Here is a 21,023-nt window from a genome sequence, read left to right on the forward strand (position 1 = left end):
AAGACGTGCGGCTCGGAGACTTTTAACATTAACTTTATGCGGCCCTACTCACGAATTGAGTTTGACATGGCTGGTCTACGTCATGCACTGCCTTGCTTCACAGACTCCAGAGACGGAGTGTAATGGTGACAGGACCAAGAGTACATCCAACTACTACCATATATTTTGCCCCTCCAAAAAATCTGTTTGGTACATCCCCGCCTTGACTATTTGCACCACTATAACATGTTTGCTTTAGAAGGCTTTACGCAATCACTTTTGGCATTGTTGAAATACTTTTTATCTGAACATTCTTCAAATTAATGGAAATTTTACCAAGAATTTTACCAACACTAGAATTTTGAAGTTCCACCCGGGGATTGAAACCTCGACCACCCTCGTCCGAGATAGGAGTGCTTGTCATTGGTCTATGTAGCGAACATTTCTTGACTTACTCTTCTAAACTAATAAAAGATGCTTAAAACATCATTTTTGTCAAACTTGCACGCAATTTTGAAAGCTCAACATGACACCGACTTTCTGGAAAGGGTAAAGTAATACAGCATAGATTAATGGGAAGACCAGTACTTACCCCTCGATCATAATAATACCACTTCCTGATATGTACTTTATTTCGGTTGAATTCTCCTCCCAACCACTGTAAACAAGAAAAAAAAACTTGCAATAGGATAATTTACACCACTCTACCCAAAATATATATATATTTGTTTGAATTTGTTTATAAGTCCTGTTTATGCAAAGAAAGGCTAATCGGGACTGAAGCTACAATTTAAGGGGGAGAGGGACAATTTCCCCTAGGTCCTTCTCTCTTCGGCAGCTGCCAATCACTGTTGCTAGCTTGGCTCTTTTGGAGCCAGATCTGGCTCTTTCGTGCATTCGTTTGGCACCCGCCCCTGCCCCACTGGCTCCGGTTTACATAGACAACTTCTGTCATAAGTATACATTTTGCATGTGACGTGCAATTGTTATATTGGCCCCACCCCATCTTACATCGCAGCTACTTTTTCTTATAGCACCTTGGCTGACGTGAAGAGGACGTAATATTGTTATCCGGGAATACTTTATTTTCGATTTCATACGACCATCGGTGGATTATTGAGATGGGTAATGCCGCCGGATCTAGACGGTGAAAACTAACAATATATTGCCATCACTTTAAAGCTAACGGTATTAACAGCGTCCCCTACCCACCCACACCCCACTCATTTGACACCTAAAATTACCCCATGAGGCACTTTATCCAGTTTCGTAAATCTAGCTCCTTGAAAATCTTTACTCCGTTTACGGTGAAATTTAGCTCTTTTATGTGCATCAGGTTTGGCAACAATGCTAGGATGGCCGTATAAGGCAAGGATAAATACATTGCTCTTATGGAAGTATTATTTTATTTGTTCAAACTTCCGATGGCATAGAAAAATATATCAACGGAAAAAGGACAGACTGAAGTAGTAATTGACAAACGGAAATGTTGAAACTTCCATTTGATTAGCCGTAACTTTAAGTTGAAGTTGATTCCACATAAGGAATACATGGGTTTCTGAAAATTCTTATTCATCATATTTGTCAAACATCGTATCTAGCTAAATAATCAACTTTAAAAAACATTTTCACTAGCAACATGTGGAGAAATTCATACTCTATTGAACGCCACCTTTTCCCCTCAGTACCACTGCCAATTCCGACGATATTGAAATAAATGCACAACTGGTGCGAAATTGTCCCTCATCCCCTTAAAGGGGATCCGAAACACTATGTGCTTCCTCCGGGTTTGGCACCGGAACCTCCTTGATTACAGGGTGATGACGTTACCACTAAGCCATCGGGGATATTTTTGCATGCATATTTTTGATTAGTGGATTTCGTTTGTAGTTTTGGCGAGTGCCGCTTTTCAACTCTAGGCAACACTGCTCACACCGAAGTTTGGTGATAGATGGCGAGATTGGAAACACTGCACGTAAGAGCTCGTAATGCGAACCATCCCGTGCAGAGCCCAGCGGAGAAAGAGTGCTCAACCGCCGGAACTTTGGCAATGTTCTTGAATGCTCTGCAATCCGACCCGTGGCACTCTATTAGAGCTGACAAATTGGGCCTAATTCCGTGCTTCGCCGCCAGGGGGGACTCGCCAAGTGACAGGCAGACACCAACCCCGCCAATGTTGCCAGATATACAAATAACTTTACTCTTTCCCCCCCTTTCTTTGCGGGAACAAAGGCACGAGCAAGACGGAGGAACGACAAACATTTTGTTTCGGCGTTTATGAGTTTGTAGAATCGTTTAGATCTAACGACGGGGAGCCGAGAGGCACGCCAACTTGCCACCGCGTCGTAAAGCACAGACTCGCTCTCGACGCCTCTCTCGGACGGATCGCAGAAATGCGTGTTTCTGACAGGCTGACATATTTACGGGGATCACGGCGGATGATGCAACGCAAACAAGCGATAAAAATATGCCCTCCACAACTAATATGAACTCCGTGTTGATTTACTAAACCCTTTTGACGCCGAATATCTTTACCGGCACAAACGAAGGGTGGCCGCCAGTCTCGTGCCAAGGTCTATAAACAGAAAATTTCAGCAGAATGTGGTGACAAAATGTGCTTCACATAAGTAAGAACAGTGAACTTGTTAGGGTTGACTGATGAACGCAATTCAAACCAAAGACGGTATTCGATGAATCGGGAAGAAGAAATGAATTTCTAAAACCGATACGGTCTGGAAAAATCGAGATGAGGCCGAGAACGACACAGGCGTCTGTAAAATCGAAACGAGAAGGGGGGCAAAGGGGGCCCGTGGCCCCTCTGGAAAATGAAAGTCTACCAAAAATTATGTATTTCACACATATAATTTCATTTTAGCCACAATAATATGTGTTAATTATTGCACGAACACCATAAATTCAAATTTAAGCAATGTTTTTTTTTTAGGGAACAACACTATTTTTGGGGGAAATGTGCCCCCTGGGAAAAAAAATACCTTCCTTGCCCCTCCCTGGAAAAAATCCTGCGGACGTCCATGCTTGTACACGACCAAATTAATCACGAACAAGTCGTTTCATTGAACGCAAGGAAATGACGTCAGAGGCCACGTCATTTTTCTCATTGCATGCAAGATTAGATCCAAGAATTTCTAATTAGGAAAGGTTGTAAATAATGCCATCCAAGGTTGACTGTCGACCAATCACATGCTATTGAAATCGTTTATCGGAAAGCGGCCTCTAGGTCACGAATGCAGATGTAATGGCAGCCGCGTGAAATGTAAACAATGTATCACTTCACATTTTTTAAGTCGATAATTATTCAACCGAGAGGAATAACGTTTCGTATTAAAAGGTTTTAAGTACAAAGCAATGGCCGTTTACAGTTTTCTTCAATTGTAATCACAGTGCACTCACTATAGACGGTGTTAACTCTATGTGCCTTTAGTGCTGTAAGTATTATACATTGTAATCGCAAAAGCTAACCGTAATTACCCGAAATGTTCCATGAAAAGCTTTGGTGTAAAGTACGTACTATCGTACTACTTTTTAAAATCCGCTGGTCGTCCAAATATTAGACATTTCACGAGTAAAATTAATAAATTTCAAGGAAGATTATGTAGTGAATGAAAATATTGATCAACATTTTTGTAGAAACAATTCTTTCTCGGTGCTCAGCTGAAATTTGAACATCTTCTGTTGACTGGTTCTCGAGATAATTCTGACCAAAATCGCAGCGTCGAGGAAGAAAATGCTTAGATGAAACACACTCTCGCCACTAGATCCCAACTTCATATTTTTTTGGGTTCGGAACACTCTTCTCCAATTTGATTCCACCATTTTCAGTCCATAATTTGAAAGCTACCCCGTTACAAGTTCAAAAGACATGTTGCTTTCTGTTGTGTGTTGTGTTGGGACGAAACCACCCGCTGTGTTCCTTCCAACCCTCTTTCTACCAGCTCATTGGCCGACCGCGAGGTCCTGTGGTGAAGTCTGCCGAATGACAGCAGGGTTGCCCGGCCAACAAAAGTGAAAAAATACGATATTTCAATGATAAAATGAAAATATCAATCAGTGGTTCTCTAGAAACATCCTATCTCAGTGTTCAGTTCAAATTTGATTTTTTTTTGTCGACTGGTTCTTGCGATAATCGTGACCAAAGTTACCCCATAAGCTTACATGGAAAATGCTCAAACCTTCGTCGGGGTAGGAGATGGCCTTAACGTCACCATGGAGTCACGCACTGAGGAATTCCTTCGGGTGCGGAAAGTAGTCTGTTGCGACAGGAGAGCAAATGGAAAGATAAGAGGCTGATCACAAAGGGGCAGCAGGAAAACATTTGCATGCCTCGAGGCAGCTGCTTCCCTCAGAGTAATAGATCGTTACGTCACCTTTCCCCTCCGGCTTTCTTCTAAGTCTTCTATTTTAACTTCCTGTCTCGCATTTGCTTGAAAAATTGGTGTCTTTGTCTAAAAGTCCACGGAATCTTGAAACGCTTTAGTCTGAAGCCCATTGCCCTTAAAACTATGCTTGTTTTGAGGATTCATTACTAATGTAAAAGCTTCTTTCAAATCCATTTTGTGGACCTTCCAGTTGTAGCTACATGTTGCCTACCAATCAAGGGGTCCGGGTTCGATACCCGTTGGAGGCTCACATAGAGGTTCGGATACCACTTTAAACTGCAGGTTTGTTTCTTTGAGTTGTTGTTTTAAGTCCATTTCATGCACAGATAGGCTAATCGGGACTGGACCTACATTTCCAGGTACGATCCTATTTCAAGCCGACAATTTTAGCTATAGGAGAGGTCCATTACCGAATTAATGCATCTGCTCTCAGAAAATAAAATAATTTTAATTTGATATAATTCAATTTTGCCTATCCCCCAATAAAGTACACCGGGGGAAATCGGGTCACGGGGGAATTCGGGTCGATTCGAATTTATGAAATGACGACCACGTAAAGCGGCCTTTAAAAGTGGAAATATCCAAAAGTCACAGGGTGCAAGGTCCGGGCTGTATGCTGAATACGGGAAAACTTTTCTCTTCGTCGCGTAATCCTGAAAAGACCGCGCGGTATGCGGGCGTGCGTTATCGTGGTGCAATATGAAGGAGTTCTTCAAATGCGGCCTCTTTTTTGCTACGTGCTGGCGCAGAGTCTCAATGACTCCTTGGTAATACTGTGACTCTACTCAGTCTGTCTTGATCGGCATATGCCTGCATATGTTTCCGCAGCACTTTTCCCTAAACGCCAACAAAATTTTATGGCATGTCGCTGTTCATCTTGAATACTCATCGCCAAAAGCAATGTTATACACAAAAACCTGGAGGGGTAAACGAAACACGTTCCACGTAAATCAACACAGCTGCTCACTAACGTGGTTTCGCAACATGTGACAACTTGCTACGGAAACAGAATGAGTCATCCTACACGACGTGACTAGTGCGAAACCATAGGCAGTGTTGCCAAGCCAGGAAAAAAATATGTCTCACCTTCTCTGCGACAGCCTTTGTATGTGTTTAAACTGAAGCTTTTACTGCATTTGTTATAGAAATATTTAAAGTACAATGATTTTCTAAATTTTTATATAGGCCTACTTATTGTATTTACAGTACTCATTCGATTTGTTGAACAATGATATTTGGGGTAATTCGGGTCTCTTGCAGCGAGGTAAATTGGATCATTCATTTCTTTCGACACAGAATTAATTTCTTCCACGAGAACTGAAGAGTATGTGTTAGTTCTGACGAAGAAGCTTGATGGGAAACTGCCCATGAGAAAATCATTGTGCTCAAAATTATGAAATATGTAATTTGTGATTTGACAAATGCCTAAAAATGTATTTTCCTCAGTAATTTTATTCTATGGAAGAAACGGGGCACTTTGTAACTTTTGCAAAATGTCATACAGTCAAAGAAGTCAGAAGGCAGGGGACTTGATTCAGTGTCAGGAATGTAGATTGTGGTATCACGAAACAGTTTGTATGTAGAGTATATGTGCAAAAAATAAAATACCCGTGTTACTCTATTTACTCCAGCACTGATCAGGTTTACCTCGTATCCCTGGGGAAAATCGGGTCACAACAGACTTTTGTTCAACATGTGTCATAATGGGTCAGAAATTACCGCATTTGCCGGCGTAGAAGACGCACTCTTTTCCCTTTAAAAATATGTCTGAATAACAGGGTGGGTCTTATACGCCGATACTCAGGTTACACCATCAGGAAGAAGGGAGTTTGTGAATGGGTCAAACCTTCATGGGATGCTGTGAAAACTAAGACAGTGGCTAAGTAATGCACTGGATGGTACAGAGGACAATTTGTTGTACGAGGATCAGATTCTGATTCAGAAGAGGTTTCAAGTGACTCTCATTTAGCTCTGCAGGTGAATGTCTGGGTTTTCACGAAAAATGTTAAATTGTATTCTTTTCTAGTTTGATTAGGTAAGTTATTTGTTCAAAGTAAACCTATATATTACTTTACATTTGAAATACTGTAAATTTATTATAAATTCAGTGATAAAGTTTCTTCCTCAAAAATGTGTACAAAAAAGGGGGCTGCGTCTTATATACAGGCAAATACGGTAATTAAAGTTGTGTGTGGCGGCGATTGGGTTCCAAAAGGTTTTGCAAGGTGCCAAAACTAGGGGGAGCGGGGGGGACAAATGCGGTTAAATTTCAATTGGTAGATAAGGTTTAGCATAATACTGGAGCAAAAGTGGTAACGTAACGAAGCTGTAAGCCTGTACATTTTTCAAGAAGCTTCAATCTGACCAATCTTCAATCTGGTCATTCACTTGTCTGCTTGCTCCTCTTAGTCAAGTGGTAAGCAGGCTTCCTGAAGTGTTGGTGCAACAACAAGCTAAGAGGTAAACAGGGAGTGATTTGCTATAAACTTGACGAATCGGCATGGAGCAAGTCTCCACTGCGACAGGGATAGAGGAGAAGAGGCACTTTTTTGACTCTTTTGGTTTCTCTTCGAACCGACTGAGCCTGCCTGACTTAGGCTGACTAGCAAGCAGAAGCCTGGAGAAAGTTAGTACACACTTACGCTTCATTCTTTGATTTGGTCATCAGTCTTCAAGTATTAGACAGGTAATTATCCTAGTTTCACCCTGTATGATTCAAGTTCGAAGGTTTTAAAATCCAAGTGGTCACTATTTGCCATTTCCAGTTTTGTTCTGGTGTATCTTGTTTGAGTAGTAACTCTTAGGCCGTTACCATCAGGCCAACTTCCTAGCGAGTAAGACTCTCCTCTGAGGATGAAGGAGATTTTAGAGTCCATCACCTAATAAGTAATTCAGGAGTGGCTGGTTCGGACTCTCATTCCAAAGAATGATACAGTAAAAAGTAGGGGGAAACTGCCCCCCTGATCGTCGCCACATGTTGTTTATATGCTACAAAATCTGCTTTTTTATTGCCTATAAAGTGTGTAGTACAAGAAAATATAATTTTCACCAAGATGAACAATTGTTTGAAAAAGTGAGCCGATTTCCCCCGTGTACCATATTATGAGAAGTCGAACCCACTGGACATACGTGAAAGAAAATGTATTTAAAACAATGAAGGTGATGAAACTACAGATTTAGCCCAGGCGTTTATTTTCGCGGCGCTGTGCAAGGGAGGGAATGGTCGCAGCCCCCGGCAGCTGGCGCCCCACATAAAAGAAGGGCCTCATAAGCAAATTGGAGGAAGACAAAAGACAGAGAAAAACCCCGACCGAGGCATATTTTCGTAGCTATTGCGACATAAAACCACGCGGAGCGTCAATATTTGGAGACTTCCCATCCGGCGACGACTGTAACAATCCGAGCTTCGTGCCGCGGCCGCGTCAACACGGCGGCGCTAATATCGGGCAGCTGAGCGCGGGACGCCAGCGGACAGGTGCTCGGCGAATAAACATTTACCCAAATAAAATAATGGATATGCATCCGCCTTCCCTGGCTGCACTTGTCCCTTGCGCTTACGTCACCGTTTGGCAAAGCGAATCACGTGCCGAGGTCTGATATCGTGGCCTATGTACGGGTCAGGGAGGGAAGGGAACATTTGTGTTGTTTATTATAAAATTCCAATAGCAATTACATCGATCCCCCTGAAAATTGGAAACGAAGATAGAAAAAGCAGAAAGCTTGCTCCTTTATGTATATTTCAGTTAGTATTCGAACAGAAAAACCGAAGTAAAAACTACGATAGATCGAAAAAAATAGTGTAAAATACGGGAACCTTGTTATGCAAATTTTACCACTACTTAATCCAAAGAATAAATAGCTCATAGTTTTCAGAATTGCTAAAAATTAGAATTTTGTGCGAGGGGTTACACACGAACTCTATGAGGAGCTCCCCGATGGCGCTGTGGTAGCGTCGTTGCCTTGCAATCAAGGGGTCCCGGGTTCGATTCGCGGTGGAGGCACATAGTGGTTCGGATCCCACTTTAAACTGTAGGTCCTGTCCCGATTTGCCTTACTGTGCATAAAGTGGACTTTAAACACCAACTCAAACCAAACCAAACAACTCTATGACTAAAATTTATCCTTAACTTTTAACACATTTTCTTACGAGGTGTGTAAGAGTTAATGACAAAAGAAAAAAACTATGCATTTCAGTGAACAAATTGCATGAAATGTAAAAAAAATGAAAAACAGTTGTGCTGCATATTTACTGATGTGGTGGATCGAGTAACAAAGTCTCTTCGAGGATATAATAATAATAATTTGGAATAATAGTTATTGAAGATAACAATAATAATTAATATTAATATTCCTACTGTTCAAATTTCATCAATGGTCTGAGCCCCTACAAAAATTTCTGGCGACGCCCATGTTGTGAAACCCTGGTCCTGAATTTTCAATCGTGTGGCTTCAAAAGTACATTCCGTAGCCTATTCCAGTGTGTGAATGAAGGAGACTTGTTTTCTCTAAACGGTGTTACTCTCTCTCTCAACTTTCTTTCTCTCACGGTCTCTTACTTTTCTCTTTCTCTCTCTATCGTTTTCCCACTCTTTCTCTTTCCTTTTCTGTCCTCTCCTTCTCTCCCCTCTCTCTTTCGTTCTTCCTCGCTCTCTCTCTAACGCTATTTCTCTTTCTCTGCCTCTCCTTTCTACCTTTACATATTGTGCTCTCTTGCGACACACTTTTTCTCCCACACTCCCTATTTCTAATCCTTTATTGTTGACGTATTTCTCTATTTCTTTCTTCCAATAATCGAGGACTAAAAGTGGTAAACGTTGTAAGTGCCAAAAGCGAGTGTTGGGAAATCGCATCGTTCCGCACATCAGCCCGTAAGAACGTTCACACTAGTGACCTCTTTACACGCCCTTTGAACTACTTAAGAGGACTACGAGCCACTTTTCACGTTTACCACATTATAAAGCAAGGCACATTTCACAGCTTAACGTGGAAAACTGCGTTTGAATTATTTTGGGACTCACATCGTTTACCAACTTTAGTCTTCAATCCATAACCAGGTTCCCAAAACGCAAATGTTCGCTAAGTTACATACACTATTCAGATTCTTTGGGGTCGTCTGCCGAGCAATCATTGCTACTCTTTTCAGCTACTTGCGTCGAATGATCCGGCTTGAGCGACGTACCGAAATCATCACACTCAAAGTGATCAAAAGTGCGAGGACAACAGGCCAGCTTTTCTCTATTAAAAACCCAGCGAAGCCTTCACGAGAACGAAACATGCGTGTGAGCCCTTCAAAGGGCCACGACGTAGCTGTTTTGGGGTGATTAACGCAGCCACTTTCTGATCTGCTCGAGCGTCAAAACGTCCACGAAGAAATCAAGATCCGACGCGCGTACGTACTCGCGAGCGATTATGCAGACTCGGTCCGCCCGCCAGGCGTCGCCCCAGTCGATTGGCTAACTCTGCAACGTAAGAGTAGCGTAACCACCCCATCTGCGGAATCCGTGCGATTCGCAATTCGAAGCCAGCGAGGTGTGAAAAATTGATCGCGCGGAGAAAGGAGCGAATAACAGTAGTCAAACACCATCTGCCTGGTTCTCCGCGGGGAGGAAAGGGGGGCATGAAATTAATTACCGGGGATTACCGCCAGATCCCTTCCCCCCCGCCAGAGTACACACGCAGACACCTACAAGCTTCGTAACGAGGTACCAGTGATCCGCGCAACCGTGAAATTGAACAGAATTGGCTTTGAAGAGTAAACATGACGACGATATCACTCGCAAGAAACAAAAACCGCTCTCGCTGAATTCGCAAGTTACTTTTGCGACTCGAAAAGAAAGCAAAAAAAAAGTTATCTCATTCCTGGTCCCGTGGAAAGCAAACTGTTACGTCCCAGCGCTGGCATATTGGATTCCGATCGTTTTAATAATGTCTCTCTCTCTCTCTCTCTGTGTGTGTCTGTGGGGGTAGCGAGGGCTGTTGACTCAACTTGCGTTGATCGTGTGTTCTTTACACAATCGATTCTTTTGATCTCGAAATCCTGCGCGAAATACGACCAAACCTCCTGCGGGGATCGAGTTTCAAAAGGATCTGATTTGATTTCAATCCTCTTCTCTGCTGCGGGCGAGAACTAATGGCGAGATAATCCCCATTAGGCGACTCCCACTTCCAGTCGAAAGCAACTCGCTACGTTCAATATCAATAACTCCAGACAAAACCACAGGTCTTGGTACGCTCTGTTCCAGCCAATTAAAAATCAGTTCGCAGATACTGTCACGCTGAGTGATGTAGAGTGGGATGCATGAGTATTGCTTGGCAAATTGTCCATGGTTATTTTCATTATTTATTCTCTTGCACCTCGCGTATACTGGCACGAAGTTGGAATGACCAAATCTGGATAAAAGTTTATCCGAATATCGGATAATTTTCAGGATATCTGATATCCGGATATTTGATAAAGCTTGTCAACACCGCAAGCATGGACTCTCAGCGCCCGCCGGCAGTTCCCATGGTTCCATGGACATCGCTGTTGCCACGTTCCGCGAACAGATTTACTCCACTGAATAATAATCTGTATAAAATCGATTTCGCAATGTGAATTGACAATGATAATAAATTTTAAGAACAGATGCAAGGAGCTTCAAGACAAGACTAACATTGTATTTGTAGGACTACCCAATACCAAGAAAAAGTTGGTTCGCAAAATTGAAAATAACGGTTTCTTGACAAATTTTAAAAATCTAAAAGTTAAGAATTGTGTTTAGAACCTTTCTGCGTCCTGCACCCTACTAAAATTTCATCCCGATCGGACCACTCGTTTTTGATTTACAGAATTTCAAAGATAGCGATCGTTTGCAAAACCCGAAAAAAACGGCCCTGTTTTCTTCTCACGACGATAAAAATAAACGGCATACTCGAAAGAAAAAACTGGTTAGCATAGAAGTAGTGCTATTGGGGCGCTTCAAAATAGTACTTAGTAGGTATCCTCTTTTTTTATCAATCGAATATCACTTTTTGACATACTTTGACAATTTTTTGTCGATGTTTTAGCGTTTAGCGATGTTTTAGTACAAATTTTCACCATACTCATTTTTTCCCCACTCGTACTTGGTAGGTATATCATGATGTTACGTGATACAACTTAACCTATCCTTTTTTTTACGATTATTTAATTTTTTTATGATCCTAAGTGATATAACTTAACCTATCATTTTTTTTATTTAGGTACTGTTTGAACGTTATTATTTGAGGATCATATTTTGTAGGTATCCTCTTTTTTTATCAATCGAATATCACTTTTTGACATATTTTGACAATTTTTTGTCGATGTTATAGCGTTTAGCGATGTTTTAGTACAAATTTTCACCGCACTCATTTTTTTCCCCATTTATACTTGGTAGGTATATCACGATCTTACGTGATACAACTTAACCTATCTTTTTTTTTACGATCCTAAGTGATATAACTTAACCTATCGTGGAACTCGCAAACACCCACTCTACAAAAATTCTACTATATGATCTTTCACTGGCTAAGCTAACCTACAAATAGGAATTGGTAGCACTGACTTATAAACCCACTGGGTCTTCTTGGCATGTTTTTTCATGATGTGTTGCCAGGCTATTGGGCATCTTGGCGTATACAATGTATATATTTTTGAGGGGGAGGGGTTATAGCTTTTTATGCTGTACGAATACTAAAAACTTGACAGTGACAACCAACAGAGTAGGTAAACCTACATGCAGAAACTGGCAACACTAGTTTCTGACAGTGAATTTGAAATAAAATATTAAACAAAATACATGAGTAAGCACTGTGATTACAAATAATACCAGTGTTATGCCCCCAACTCCAACTGGGCAACTGGGGGAAATAATTGTACAACAATTTGTACCTAATTGTACAATACTTGTACCTAATTGAGAGAGCCTTCTCGTAACTTACTTCATGCACAATTTATATGATTTTACAACTGTGAAAAGAAAGCATATGTGTTCTGTATGCACATATTCATTCTTATTTTTCGAAGTTGAATGGAAGCACGTGTTTTTTACGCTCTCGTAATACTGACCTTGCCCCAGTGATTTTAAATTGCTTCCATCCGGTTTTTTTTTCTGTGCTATTTCCGCGTGCACGCAACATTCGCTTTCAATAGTTTAATGAAATACAGAAGGAGTGTTAGTTTAGCAGGCTCCGAGTTTTACAATTTATTAAATTAAACAATAATTTATGTAAGAATATACTTGTACTTACCGAACACAAAATAATAAAAGCACATGTGAATCTTTGCGTGCGTTCATGTTATATGACGACTGAGTAAAAAAATAATGTTGACTCCCCGAAAGATAAAAGTTCCTGGTTCGACATCAGATGCATGCAAATTTTATGTTTTGCTCTCCAAAATCTTGATTTCTATGTTTGTGCTATTTGCCATACAGCAGAGGAGAAGAGGGGAGAGGGGAGGGGAGGGGGTACTATTAGCGCCATCTATTAGCAAACAATAGAAATAAAAAAGTAGGGTCAAACTTTTTCAACACCCAAAAATTTTAAACGTCCTCGTTTAGTAATACGATCAGCAGAAGACGTTTGAAAGAGTACTCTTAGTCGAGAAAGCTAATTGCTAGGGCCCATATATTGCTAAAATGTTCTTTGATTTGCATATTTCTCATACCGCCATATGTTGTTCTAGTTGACTTCTTCCAAAAAAAATGCTAATTAGCGAGAGTTAATTAAGCAAGGCAAGTAAAAGAAGCAAATAGGACAATATGTGGCGGCGTGGAAATATGTAAAAATTCGACTCGATTCGAATTAAAATTGGAGGATATTTTGCATTTTTTTTCCTATAATATACAAAACATTTACCCGGGTTCGATACCTACTGGATTCCAATTCTATTTTAAACTGTATGCCCAGTCTTCTGATTAATCTATCTGTGCATAGAGTAAACTTAAAAAGTTGGTTAATTATTGTTGCGATTAAGCATTAAAAAAAAAGAGTGGGTGAAGTCAGATTCAAAAAGAATGCCACGTGATTATTTTGATTCAATAGCTTCGTCTAGTTTGCAGCATTTTTTAACTGCACTTACGCGTTTAGTTGGTTATACGGTGCAACCTATCTTGTTGATTTTGGGTGTTATGTAGTGTATTTGGTGTCTGCACCACGTCTTAGAGAGGTGTAATATGTGGTGTGGTGTATGACCACGTGGTGAGTGGTTAACTAATCAAATGAATGTTTAAAGCAGCAGACAGGTATTTGTTGAATCTTCTGAACTTGAACACTGCTATTTGTCTACTCGGTTGAATGTTATTTTTTTTCACCAGCCTGACACCGGGATACACCTGCACTGCATCTAATGTCAAAGAAGCGCAGCGTACTAGACGAGGATATTAAATTGCATACTGATCTATTGCATGCTAACCAAACCTCTTGGGAGGTGGGCCACGGTCCTCCACATGTATGTATGTATGAAATGCGATTTAGGGGAGGCCAAATTTTAAATTTACAGCTTAATTAATCTGCATGCATGCTTAATGTTTGATTTTTTTGTTTCTAGTTCGACATGAGATACACACAATTTTATTTTTTGAAGTACAGTTAATATTACCTAGGTTAATCTGTGACATACAACTAGCGATCGATACGACCACCTGATACACAGACACAGAGAGAGTGAGCAAATTTAAAGTGTGATCTATCGTGAATTAAACTAAGTTTTTTCACCCACCCACATATAGTCTTACAGGTGACTCAAAAGCAGAAATTGGTCATAGCGTGACAGGTTGATCTATCGTGAACTAAACTAACCTCCCCCCCCCACTCATACATACACACTATGTCTTACAATAAGTAAAACTGCTATATCACATGTAAGGGCTGACGGTTGCCAACACACGCAAGATCTATTGCAAATTTTATTAACCTACGACATAAGCCATGGACACACACACACCAAGTCTTCCAGATAGGCTATAAGCAACTCACCTCTTGCAATTGTATAACGGGGAAAATTAACCTACAGCTAGCAACACTGTTTGAGCTGCTTTCGACGAGTAGTGTTACCAAACTTATTTTTTTACAAATAGACTCTACAGCTAGAGGCTTGAAACATATACCCTACCAGAGTATGCCAACTTACCTCATGTAAAAATATTACCTAGTACGGGTTAAGCTGTGACATACAACTAGCGAACGACACGACCACCTGACACACAAACAGAGAGAGTGTGATACAGCTTATACGCAGTTTTTCCTACACACGTACTGGGTTTAAAAGGTAACTTACAACAACTATTTTACTCACCTCCTATCATATAATAAAATTACCACAGGTTTTTGATACTTGCTGCCAGAACATGGTAGTTTTAGACTGGAAATTCAGCCCGATTATTCTATTTATGCAAGAGAAAAATGATGATGCCTGCATTTGGAATATATAATTCTTCTTACGGTATTTTGCGTGCCCCAGTAACCTTGCTTTCGATTCACGGAAGCTATGACGTGTATTTCCTGTTTCGCGAACATACGAGAACTTTTCACAATGTTGCATCAGAGCGAGTTGGTTGTGTATATAAATCTAGTTTGGGGAATGGACATGAATATAATGTCAAAATTATTGCATAACTTAAAAAGAACATTTATTGCACTGCGCTTTCTAGCAAAGGTAAATGTGGAATGCCCCCGGCCCCCTCAGAGATTCGAATACTGTTAGTTAAACAGCAAGCATTGTCATATGGACTGACGATTATTATTTTTTTTAAAAAAAAAAACAGACCTCGTAATAAATTATAACCTGAGCTGTCTTGCAAGTCTCTCGAGTTTGATATCTGGTGAAGGAATATGATGCCACTATAAACTGTACACAAGATATACCCAGTCCCTGGCATGAGATGGACGAGGACCTATACAGTTGTACAATGGTTGTTTTTTATTAAAGCATAGCGCTTATTTACATGTCAGCACAACATGCATGCAAAGAAGGGAGGGAGACCATAACGGATAATTCTTATTTCGATTTCAATATTTTTGCTAGTCACGCTATCTAGACGAACACTGGAAGATGGGCAAAAGCGAGGGAAAGAGAGAAATGTTATTTTTTGCCCCTCTGCCTGTGTGTGATATACTAGTTTTACATGCATACGGCTGTATTGTGAAGCGAGGCCGAAAATAATTTTTGAAAGCAGTCTCGAGCATCTTCGCGTTCAGCCAACAAGAGAAATAAAATATTACACATGGGTGTGGGGTGCAACAGCCACAGTACGGTAATGTGCATGGATGTTAAAATTTTTGGGTTTTATGAATAGACATACATATCAGTTTTGCAGTCTCCAGATGGGACCGGAGCTTATTTTTTATTTGGACAAGGGGGTTCAGATCAACTATAATTTTTCTTCACATCAAAATGAAACAAAGGATTTTACTCCACTGCTTACTTATTCAATATTTTTATTATTGTAAAGAATGGGGCGGTGTGTTTTATTGTATATAGTCTTCCAACAACCACCTCGGGGGCGTAAATTTATGTTTCTCCATGTATGCAAAATGCACTTAACTTCAGTTGTGAAGTTTGTTTTGCTGTTGTGATTAAATACTAAACTAAAATCACTGATGTGATATGAACCCCCTTCACTTATGTGTATTTGAATATGCGAACATGAGGTATTTTGAATAATCGAGGCGGACAATCACAAAAACAGCTTGCAACGGTATGGAGAGTTCAAACTTCAGACGATTTTTGTTAATCTACGAAAAGCCAAGGGCCGAACGGAGATCACTACGAAAATTGTAACGCGAGGCTATTTTGGCTAATGGCAACGATGAGGATGAATAATGGTTGTTTTGATGAAATTGAAAAAGTGGGGGGCACGTCTGCTTCGAAGTGCATTACACCAACAACTACAATTGTCCCTCTTCCCCACACGAGGCGATTAACAGAGGTGTACTTTTGCCGGTCTACGACTCTGAGGCCTCAAGTTACAATGTTTACCTATAGCTGTACATATTTAAAAATGACCTGAGCAATTAAATGTTACAATACCGATCCTGATTTTTGTCGGATGACGTAGGTTGCAATCCCACCCCCGATGGCGTATAGACTTAAATGTTTCCATAACATGAAATACTGTTAATGGAAATCTGTTGTTTCTAATGTAAAAATCATATAACAAGAAAAAGAAGAAAATAAATGTTGCGAGCAAATACGGAGCCTCAACCCAAACACATAAATAATTAGACAAGATGTCAACGGTGCGTTCATAACTAACAAGTGATTATTCAAAAATTGAAATGGTGCAGGGGGAAACAACCAACTAACTAACTAGGCTTCTTAAACCCCGAGGGACAGCAAATACACGCCTATCCTGATCTGAGAAAGATCTCTATCTATTTTTTTCCATCGCAACCGATTTTTTAGGTCTATTCAACCCCTCATGGTACACGAGCTCCTACTGCCCTGATGGTGGAGGAAGCGAATCTATTTGGACATGAAAGAGCATTATGTGTGGGAGACTATAATTTATACATGTGGTTGCTTGGATGCTTACAGAGGATGCCATAACTCGTGCGATTGAGGTATTTTATTAAGCACATATTTTGATGAGTGTAAAGAATTAAATAAGTCACAAGGGGCTGAGGCATGGTTCGAATTTCTCGATCTAGGTATGGATGCAGACAGACACGAAGTTTTGTGTGTGGACACAAATGATAATGGAAAAATGCCGTTCACCCCGATAGCATAGTGGTAATGTTGTTCTTGCCTCGTTTCCATCGACAACATAGTGGTTATACTGTCCAATATTAAGAAGTTCTCAAAATTATTCAATCATTTTTTTTCTTCTTCTATCATCTCGGTAACCAAAAAAAAGGTTTTCTCAAACGTTTAGACGGCTACGAAAATGTTGAAATGTAAAATATTGTTGCATTGTAATCAAAAAAGAATTTGTTGAATATGCCTAACCTAAAATAAAATTCAAGAATTAATAGAGTTAAATATTTGCCACTCTGAAATGGCGACGGCTATCATAACATTATTTTCAGCAGGATAATAATGACAATATTATATATATTAAGGATTAGGCCCGAGGGATTCTTATTCACTACACTCGTTTCTAACCTGTCCACACAGGAAACCGAAAACACAAGTACGAGACACTAACTTGGGAGAGGACATGCAAAAACTCTGCGGGGGCTCATCTTAAAAACTTCAGTAGATGTTTGTCATGGAACTCCCTCCTTAAATTCGATTCGAAAGGCACAAATATTCCGGTTCTTGAATAAGAAGCGCGTATGCCTTCGGAAAGAGAGAAGAAGAAATAAATAAATCAACTCATGCATATTCTTCATGTACGTATGCTTGGTGACAAGAAACAGTATTTTTTTTTTCTCTTCAAGAAATTGTTTTCAACTTTTTGCTAGGTGATCCAACAGGAGTGGACGAAATAGCTTATTCATTCAAACTGGAAGCTTGCTTTTTTTCAACAATAGAAAACATATTATTTCCAGTGAAATATCGACTCAACTACCTAGAATGGCTACCACGGGCTTGGTGACTGAATACTAAAAAACTATCGAGCGACTTACTTCACAGCAGTGTCACTTAGTTTCAACAAGAACAGTTCAAGGCTTCCCGGGTGTCCTGCAAGGTTCGGTATTTATTTTTTTAATAGCAAGCAGATGAACTGGCCTTACAATATGAAGACCCCTCTCACTGTGTCGGTTGCAGTTATTTTCTGGTAATTATGTCTTGCCGATGGCGTTGTCGCTTTGTAATCATACTTAGGAGTTATTTTTTTTATTTTGCCTTTCGCGACATGTTCGACTAATCGTGACAATACGTTTCAACTTTTCTGCATAAACGTTGATCATCGTTTATCTTGTCCGCATCGATTAATCTTCTTATGTTTTTTTTTTGTTTTTTCGTCGCGTCCATCTCTTCTGTTATCACAATCGAGACTTCTAGATTATTATTTTTTCTCCCTGCAATTTTAGAAATGTAATTTTTCATGATCATCCAGCGAACGTCTGAGACATTTCAGCAAAATGTCGATTATTCAATGGAAGTTGTAAGGTTCCATGTTTTTTTTTCACTATCTCTTGTTTGGTCGATTTTGAATTTGGGAGTTATTTTTTTTATTTTGCCTTTCGAGACATGTTCGACTAATCGTGACAATACGTTTCAACCTTTCTACATAAACGTTGAAACGTTTCAACGAACAAACGTTTGTTCGTTGAAACGTTTCAACGTTTATGTAGAAAGGTTGAAACGTATTGTCACGATTAGTCGAACATGTCTCGAAAGGCAAAATAAAAAAAATAACTCCCAAATTCAAAATCGACCAAACAAGAGATAGTGAAAAAAAAACATGGAACCTTACAACTTCCATTGAATAATCGACATTTTGCTGAAATGTCTCAGACGTTCGCTGGATGATCATGAAAAATTACATTTCTAAAATTGCAGGGAGAAAAAATAATAATCTAGAAGTCTCGATTGTGATAACAGAAGAGATGGACGCGACGAAAAAACAAAAAAAAAACATAAGAAGATTAATCGATGCGGACAAGATAAACGATGATCAACGTTTATGCAGAAAAGTTGAAACGTATTGTCACGATTAGTCGAACATGTCGCGAAAGGCAAAATAAAAAAAATAACTCCTAAGTATGATTACAAAGCGACAACGCCATCGGCAAGACATAATTACCAGAAAATAACTGCAACCGACACAGTGAGAGGGGTCTTCATATTGTAAGGCCAGTTCATCTGCTTGCTATTAAAAAAATAAATACCGAACCTTGCAGGACACCCGGGAAGCCTTGAACTGTTCTTGTTGAAACTAAGTGACACTGCTGTGAAGTAAGTCGCTCGATAGTTTTTTAGTATTCAGTCACCAAGCCCGTGGTAGCCATTCTAGGTAGTTGAGTCGATATTTCACTGGAAATAATATGTTTTCTATTGTTGAAAAAAAGCAAGCTTCCAGTTTGAATGAATAAGCTATTTCGTCCACTCCTGTTGGATCACCTAGCAAAAAGTTGAAAACAATTTCTTGAAGAGAAAAAAAAAATACTGTTTCTTGTCACCAAGCATACGTACATGAAGAATATGCATGAGTTGATTTATTTATTTCTTCTTCTCTCTTTCCGAAGGCATACGCGCTTCTTATTCAAGAACCGGAATATTTGTGCCTTTCGAATCGAATTTAAGGAGGGAGTTCCATGACAAACATCTACTGAAGTTTTTAAGATGAGCCCCCCGCAGAGTTTTTGCATGTCCTCTCCCAAGTTAGTGTCTCGTACTTGTGTTTTCGGTTTCCTGTGTGGACAGGTTAGAAACGAGTGTAGTGAATAAGAATCCCTCGGGCCTAATCCTTAATATATATAATATTGTCATTATTATCCTGCTGAAAATAATGTTATGATAGCCGTCGCCATTTCAGAGTGGCAAATATTTAACTCTATTAATTCTTGAATTTTATTTTAGGTTAGGCATATTCAACAAATTCTTTTTTGATTACAATGCAACAATATTTTACATTTCAACATTTTCGTAGCCGTCTAAACGTTTGAGAAAACCTTTTTTTTGGTTACCGAGATGATAGAAGAAGAAAAAAAATGATTGAATAATTTTGAGAACTTCTTAATATTGGACAGTATAACCACTATGTTGTCGATGGAAACGAGGCAAGAACAACATTACCACTATGCTATCGGGGGTGAACGGCATTTTTCCATTATCATTTGTGTCCACACACAAAACTTCGTGTCTGTCTGCATCCATACCTAGATCGAGAAATTCGAACCATGCCTCAGCCCCTTGTGACTTATTTAATTCTTTACACTCATCAAAATATGTGCTTAATAAAATACCTCAATCGCACGAGCTATGGCATCCTCTGTAAGCATCCAAGCAACCACATGTATAAATTATAGTCTCCCACACATAATGCTCTTTCATGTCCAAATAGATTCGCTTCCTCCACCATCAGGGCAGTAGGAGCTCGTGTACCATGAGGGGTTGAATAGACCTAAAAAATCGGTTGGGATGGAAAAAAATAGATAGAGATCTTTCTCAGATCAGGATAGGCGTGTATTTGCTGTCCCTCGGGGTTTAAGAAGCCTAGTTAGTTAGTTGGTTGTTTCCCCCTGCACCATTTCAATTTTTGAATAATCACTTGTTAGTTATGAACGCACCGTTGACATCTTGTCTAATTATTTATGTGTTTGGGTTGAGGCTCCGTATTTGCTCGCAACATTTATTTTCTTCTTTTTCTTGTTATATGATTTTTACATTAGAAACAACAGATTTCCATTAACAGTATTTCATGTTATGGAAACATTTAAGTCTATACGCCATCGGGGGTGGGATTGCAACCTACGTCATCCGACAAAAATCAGGATCGGTATTGTAACATTAATTGCTCAGGTCATTTTTAAATATGTACAGCTATAGGTAAACATTGTAACTTGAGGCCTCAGAGTCGTAGACCGGCAAAAGTACACCTCTGTTAATCGCCTCGTGTGGGGAAGAGGGACAATTGTAGTTGTTGGTGTAATGCACTTCGAAGCAGACGTGCCCCACTTTTTCAATTTCATCAAAACAACCATTATTCATCCTCATCGTTGCCATTAGCCAAAATAGCCTCGCGTTACAATTTT

Source organism: Lepisma saccharinum, chromosome 26, assembly GCF_977018435.1.
Source record: "Lepisma saccharinum chromosome 26, izLepSacc3.1, whole genome shotgun sequence".
In the NCBI taxonomy this organism is placed as follows: domain Eukaryota; kingdom Metazoa; phylum Arthropoda; class Insecta; order Zygentoma; family Lepismatidae; genus Lepisma; species Lepisma saccharinum.